Source organism: Sciurus vulgaris (assembly GCF_902686455.1).
Source record: "Sciurus vulgaris genome assembly, chromosome: 1".
Taxonomy (NCBI): domain Eukaryota; kingdom Metazoa; phylum Chordata; class Mammalia; order Rodentia; family Sciuridae; genus Sciurus; species Sciurus vulgaris.
The window spans coordinates 108,863,722-108,871,499 of NC_136461.1; the positions used below are offsets into that span (position 1 = coordinate 108,863,722).

Sequence of the window (7,778 nt, forward strand, 5' to 3'; positions counted from 1 at the left end):
TCATCTTACTACCTTGACAAGGAAATTCTTAATTATCTCTTCTTATTTTTATATCATCTACCTTTCCTTCATTAGGTCCATCTCATAAACATTAAGTTTCCTCATCCCTAAAATTAAGTCTCTAGCCTCTCACTTCCTTTTACATCCAATTTGCTTAGATACATTATACTCGTTTGATGTCCACACTTCCTGACTTCACATTCTTTACTTCCTAATTCACTGCAGTAATGCTCCTTATTGCTTAACTAAAGTTGTTGTCCCACAAGTCCTGGTCAATTTCATACTTGGCATTGCAATTGCAAGGCAGTGCTAGATCAGTTGTTTTAGTAGCTTTTATTATTTTTTTATTTTTATTTTTTGGTGGTGCTGGGGATCAAAGTCAGGGCCTCATGCATACAAGGCAAGCGCTCTACTACTGAACTACAACCCAGCCTCAAGCAGCTTTTGTTGTTGTCGTTGTTGTTACTGCTGTTTTCCAAATGAATTCAGTTCTAAGGTCAAAAAGAAACTGACATTAAGGATACCATATTGCACAACTCCAATTCCATTTAACTCGTATAAATTGTATTGTCTGGACCTGGGCTAACCTCTTGGATTTACGTGGTTTATCTGCACATAAGCTGAGAGCTAATCCTATTACATGACTCTAGATGTATAAAATACCTAAATTTTGATCATGGATTTCGATTTCAGAGACTCAGAATTTGGCCTTGCCCACAGACAAGTGATAGATTTTTATTTAATACCCAAATTAAAAGGAAAGGTGCTCTGTAATTTGAGAAGAATATGCCATCTTAAACTACAAAAAGCAAACCCAAAAGCTATGAAGCACTGAGATTTCCTACTCTAGCCAAGATGGAATAGCAGGTATCAAGTTAACCTTCCCACTATGGGGAAAGGGAGTGGAATAAATATGTAAACTAATTAATAATAAATAACTGTACATAAGATATATAAACTTTATGTAAGGTTTATTTTTTACCTCAAATACCTTATTAAAGTTAGACCAAATTAACTGTCTAGAATTAAGAGATAGCATTAAACTATTTGATTCCAGAAAATGTCAAAAATCACTTGGCCAAAAATTTTAAAAGGAAATACTTCCTATCAGTCCCATTGTGATCAATGCAACTGTATGTGTGTGTGTGTGTGTGTGTGTGTGTGTGTGTGTGTGTACACACATGTATGTGTATGTATACCTTAAGTATACATTCATTAGCATTTTAACGTACAAAATCTTACATGCAATTTCTTTGCAGAGGCTCTCCCCCAAAATACAAACACAAACAAATACTCTTCAAAGTTTTATTTTACTAACTTCAGGACAAACTTCCACAACTAGTTTCTGGTCAACTTACTATCCTTGCTTGGCTTCCCAAATTGGTAGTACTAATAGATTTGTGGGTATAGAGAAGAGACCACTCTAAGAAGCACTTCATTTACTCATCTTCCACAAGGCAAATGAGTTGGGCATCTGATTATTCAACAAAACATAATAGCATCCAGGCAAACCAAGCTATAGACACTCTTCATTTGTCAAAGTCAGACCAGAGAAAACCCATTCCACACAGATATAAAAGGTATTGTTAGTCATCTTGTCTTTTTCTGCTGGCGCAACATTTTTCTTCTTTTTTTTTAAATTATTTATTTATTTATTTTTTACAGACTGCATATTGATTCATTGTACACAAATGGGGTACATCATTTCATTTCTATGATTGTACATGATGTAGATTAATACCATTCATGTAACTATACCTGTACATAGGGTAATGATGTCTGTCTCATTCCACAATTTTTTATAACCCTCTCATTTTCTTCTATGTAATCCAAAGTTCCTCCATTCTTCTCTCACTCCCCACCCCCATCCCCATTATATATCATGTTCCACTTATCAGGGAAAAATTCAGTCTTTGGTCTTTTGGGATTGACTGATTTCACTTATCATGATATTCTCCAATTCCATCCATTTATTTGTAAATGTAATAATATTATTCTTCTTTATGGCTGAATAATATTCCACTGCGTATAGATACCACAGTTTCTTTATCCATGCATCTGTTGAAGGGCATCTAGGGTTGTTTCCACAATCTAGTTATTGGGAATTGAGCTGCTATAAACATTGATGTGACTGCCTTACTGTAGTATGCTAATTTTAAGTCCTTTGAGTATAAACTGAGGAGTGGGAATATTTTTCTTCTTTTAATTATCATATTATATAGTTACTCAAGTCCTTCCTTTAGTCTGTCTCCTATGATTGCACAGTTAGGCTGCAAATGCCAAGGAATTTATGAGCTTAGTTCACCCATTGCTAACAATTTTTCAATTTCTGTGAGAGATAGTGAGTTAACTTGGGTCTTCTTTGTTAGCAACTATACGTACAAGGACTCCTGATTTTCTGATATCCCAGTTATTTTGTGAAATTCTGTTTTGGCTTTTTCCTTCCTTTCAACATCAGCAGAGTCCACAGCAACAAATGCTATCTGTGCATCTGGCATATGACTTCCACAGTGGTCTTCATTTCTCCTGACTGCCTATACCTGAAAGTGGAAAGTGACTGTTCTAGACTAAATTTCCCAAGATTACCTCAATTTTTTCAGTGTTAAATCCTTTGGTAGGTACAATATTTACAAGTTCATTGAACTGCAGCCTGTATAAAATAGTTGTTTTTCCAGCACAGTCCAAACCCAGAATAACAATGAGAAAGGACTGAAATGAAAGGAGGCTGGACGGGATAGAAGTCTAGTCTGATAGTCCAGTCCCCATTTCCAGCTGCAAATAAATGTCCCAAATTGAAATTCTTTTTCTCATTTGGAATTTCTCTTCTTAGGTGATCCACCTACAAGACTCTTGAATTACAGTCCAGGTACAAATGAGAAAACATTGGGCAGGTGTTTCTATGCAGGGGGAATGCACTACACGTCCACCCAGCTTAGATCTCCATGTAGCTCTAGCTGATGCTGCACTAGAAGCCTCTTACATAGGGTTTATATATAAAGTTTATGTGAACAACTCTTGGAAAGCATTGAAGAGTAGCCAAAGCACACAGGACTTGAACCCATAATCCCTGAAAGATAGTACACAGCACAATGTTCACTAGGATTTCTATCTGGAGGAAATTTTCAAAACTAAGAGAGAAAGAATAACAGCTAAGTGAAAGGCAGCAGTATTTCTAGGCTGAAGAGAAAAAGTTCAAAGTACAGGGCTGCCAAAGTGGCTAGGATTGAGGGCAAACTCCAAAAGAGGAGGGAACTGCAGAAAAGGAGTTCATTAATATAGAGAGAAATTCTGGTCAACATGGTGCCTTACTTTGACACCAAAATCAGTTCCTAAACTCAGTATGCACAAAACAAAATCCGAAATCCACCAGAAAACATCAGTTTAGACTCTAATGAACTAAATAATAATTTCAGCACCCAACAAAAGATGGACTTCAAGCCTCCACAAGGTATAGAGATATTCAGGGCCCAAAAGGATCAGAGCTTTGGAATGAAAGCAATACAATACTTAAGTAGAACAAAGCTTAAAAACAAACAAAGCTTAAAACCCAAGGCTTTATAGGATCCAAACAATCTTCCAGTACTCCTTCTACATTCCAGAAGAAAACGAGGGCTGGGGATGTAGCTCAGAGCTGGAGTGCTTGCTTAGCATGTGCAAGGCCCTGAGTTTGATCCCTAGCATAGCATGGGGGCGGGGAAAAAAAAAGAAGAAGAAGAAGAAGAAAGATGAACTCCTTAGAGGTAGAGAACACTATCAGAGCCTAACAACTTTTTCATACACAATGTCCAAATCCAATATAAAATCACGGACCATGCTAAAATCCAAATCCGAATGAAAAACACTAAAAGGAAAATGCTAATAGAGTCAGAACCAGATATTAGGGTTGACAAACACTTTGAACAACTAAGCTTCCTAAGTATAAGAAAACAAAAGAAAAGATGGACAAAGGTGGATAATTTGCTTCAATATAGAACCGGAGGGCTGGGGTTGTAGCTCAGTGATAGTGCGCTTGCCTAGCACATGTGAGGCACTGGGTTCGATCCTCAGCACCACATTAAAAGTAAATAAATAAGTACAATAAAGGTATGAAAATATAGAACTGGAATTTATAAAATATCAGATAGATGTTCTAAAACTAAAATTACTCTAACTGGAAATTAGAACCCATTGAGTGTATTTCACAATAGTCTGAGTACAGAAGTCAGGATCAGTGAGCTGGAAGACAGGTAACCAAACTGAAGGAGAAACAAAAATAAGAGAACACAACAGGCTAATGGCACATGGTCAGAAAGTCGAACATTTGTAATTTCAGTCCTTGGAGAGGGGAGAGAATGGCAGTATTTGAGGAAAAAAGACTAAGAATTTTCTAAAAATGCTAAAAGATGTGAACCTCTTAGATTCCAGAATTTTAGCAAACCCCAAGAAGAAAGAAATATCAATATTTCTCAGAAATCTTAGAAGCAGTTTAAATTCAGAAATTTGCTGAAGACAATTCTTCAGATGAAACAAAGGAGGCCATTTTGATCATAAAACAGGTTTCAGAGGACTAAACAGTTCCATAGCACTAGACAGTGATGTGAGTTGTCATGGCAAGGACTGGAAATGTCTACACAAAGGAGAATGTGGAAATTTTGTCACTAAATAGAGCTCACAGTCAAATCAGCCCTTGAGTGCCAGAAATAAGGAGGACTCAAAGGAGAAATGGAGATTAATAGGTTTGACTATAATGACAGGAATCCAAAACTATTAAGCTCTTCAAATCATAGTAATCCCAACTGTTAAACACCAGAAAGATCAAAATCCCAAAAATATAATTCCAGAATAACTAATTCAAATTTTATTTTAAAATACATTTGTTTACAGGTTGTGGTTGCAGCTCAGCGATAGAGTACATGCTTAGCATGTACGGGGCACCAAAAATAAATAAATAAATAGACATTTATTTACATTTTTAAAGGGGGATTTATTTAAGAAGCATACAAAAACATGCACAGGCCATTTTACTTGGTAAAATAAGCAATAATAACATTCATATTTTTGCAAAGATAAACACTGATAAAATAATAACAGCTATATAATAACAGCTACATACATAGGACAGTTATGAGCAAATAAATCATATAAATAGGTCAAAATCAAATTGCAAAAATACTTGTCACTATGGTTGCATCCCACTTTATAACTCTGGCCATCTGAAACACTGTGATGGACAACCTAAATCTAAGTAATTCCAATGGAGACAAATGATGCATTTTTAAACTAAAGTTTTTATCATTGCCATATTGTGTGGTCAATGCCTTCCTCAGAATTTGGCTTTCTGCCCCCCTTAATTTAGCTCCCCACCATGGTAATCATCAGTTTTTGGATTTGGGGCCTTAGGTATTTCCACATTTAGGATTTTAATCTTCAGGATTGTAATTTGGGGACCTTAAGGATTTCAAGTTTTCAAGATGCCAACATTTGGGATTATGGTGTTTCAGTATCATGATCAGGAAATTATAATGGCTGCTAGAAACAACTAAATCCACTCAGATTCCATAGAAAAGGAATAGAGCTGCAGGTGTAAAGGGCAATCAGAATGGATACTTAGGGAAAAGAAATTCACCATCCAAGTCTTTTATTAATTCAGACTGAGAAATGGGAAAGCAATAGGGTTGGAGGTGGATTAGAGGTAATGGAAGGGAGACAGAGCCAGGTCGAATGTAAATTTTAGCAGCAAACATCATGCTTTGTTTTCACTTCTGTGTAATCTGGTGCCTGGTATACGCCCACAATAGTTGAACAGTAAATATTTAATAACTAATTAGAATAATGAAAGAAATAGGTTATGGATATGTCTTCATCTAGTACAGTACTGCAAATGGTGCCTTACACAACCAAGGAGTATTTTCAATCCCTGAGACACACCATTCATTCAGTCATTTATTCCATAACACTGAGAATTTTTGCTAGGTTCTAGGTATACCCTAGGGAATATCAAATCATTATTTTTCTGTATTGAAAGAGTTTTGAGACTTGTGGGGCAAGAAAAAATGTTTTTCAAAACTTTCAGTTCAATCCGTATTTTAAGTTCTATCAAAACTATCTACTATCTTTCTCAATTCGCACCATCCCAAACTCCAAGAGATAGACCAGCTTTAGCCAGATCGCTGCCTGGCTTTCCTGACAAAGCAAAGCAACCAGACAGACACCATGAAATAAGCAGTTTCATGAGACAGTTTCTTCTAAAAGATAAAGCTTTGCTATCGCTCAGTTTTTGAAACAGGTTTTTTTAAGTAGTTCTTATTTTAAACAGGGGCTTCCACCTGACATAATGCACATATGTTCCTTTCTTCTTTCCCTTCCCCTCCAACTGTACTTTCCCTTCAGTGACTACAGACTGTGTGGATGACACAAATACGGGCTGTGAACGAAATCAAGAAGAGACAAGACACGTTCATATCTTCACGGAGCTCTCACCTTAGGGAGGTTCAGTATGGAATGGCATTTTAAAATAACTTGTATTTCACTACCAGTACAATGTCAGTTCACATCCACGTGGGGCGCTCCTTCCCAGCTCCCATCCGGGCCAGTGCCCGTAGTATCTGGAGGCGGGGCCGTCCCGGACTCCGTAGAAGTAACCAATGGCCATGCCTGAAGGCGGAGCTTTTGAAAATGACTGGCACGGAAAAAATGACCAATCAGAACTGAAACTGGCTGCTGTTTGACCAGCAGCGGGCAGAATACTAAGCGATCCACGCAGTTAGGGCAGGAGGTGGGGATCTAAAGCTTGTGATGCTCAAGTTAGCAGCTATTTAGTGATCTCTTAAGTGTTTAAATTTTTGAAATAATCAGTGAGCCATACTGGTACATACGATTGGACATCATTTCAGACACAGTGACTATCTCCAGAGAAATGCGTTTTCCTTTCCTATAATTGTGTGAATTCAAACAGGAGTTGCCATTTACGTACAGTCTTCTTTGCCTCAACGGCAGTGTTTCCCTCATCGGCCGACACAAGTTAATGAGACTGTTATTTATTCATCTTTATTACTAGTTCAGTGTCTGACATATAATTAGGCACTTGAGAATTAAGAATGAATGGATGCCTCTATTACTTTCTTTGATCCCAGTTGTAAAAAATTCTGCAACCCTCTGACTCGGCTATAATCAAAAATTCTTATCCAACTTTAGCAGCATACTATAAGTTGATTGTGCTGTGTGAATTAGTTTTTTTGATAAATTTCCAGAATCTGCTGGCAGCTGTAGCTATGGTTTCCTTTTCCCTCTTTCTCTCCTACAAGGTTTATAAACTCCAAAGTTCTTGAATTTTACTCATTTCAGAAGATTGTCATCAAGTTTTATGCAAAGGATATACATGAGCTTTATAAATTATAATATTCTGAAAAAAAGTTTGTTGATACTTTCTTTTTTCATCCAGTATAAAATAGTTTAAGACCTTTAATGTACTGATCACAAGTTAGTCATTATTATACCATCCTGTATTACTCAAAGGATCAAAGGGCAGGAGCTGAAAGCAATACCTGCATGTGAATAAGATGATAGTGACCAAGTCACAAGCAAAAGCCACTCAAATTCCAGAGTTCCTAAGAACTGATAGAGACAATTCAAACTTACTCCCGAGGGCTACTTAGCAGCCTTTGAACATAATCCTCTTTCTGGAATAATAATTTTGGTGTGTCTGAAGGGTCCCAAAAATCGTCTAGTATGTTTAAAACAGAGACATAAGAAGTTCAAGTATGAACATTGTCCCAAGTAAGGGTTTGTCTAGGGGGACT

At 36.8% G+C, this 7,778-nt stretch overlaps 1 pseudogene across 1 annotated transcript; it reads right to left on the reverse strand.

Annotated features, from left to right (window-relative positions):
* Window positions 1-2,222: 2,222 nt before the first annotated feature.
* Window positions 2,223-6,631, reverse strand: LOC306665000 (ADP-ribosylation factor-like protein 4A; annotated as a pseudogene). The gene is made up of 3 exons: window positions 6,532-6,631; window positions 4,183-4,235; window positions 2,223-2,709 (listed from the first exon to the last, which is right to left on the reverse strand). The product of its transcript is annotated as an ADP-ribosylation factor-like protein 4A (transcript).
* Between the last annotated feature and the right edge of the window lie 1,147 nt (window positions 6,632-7,778).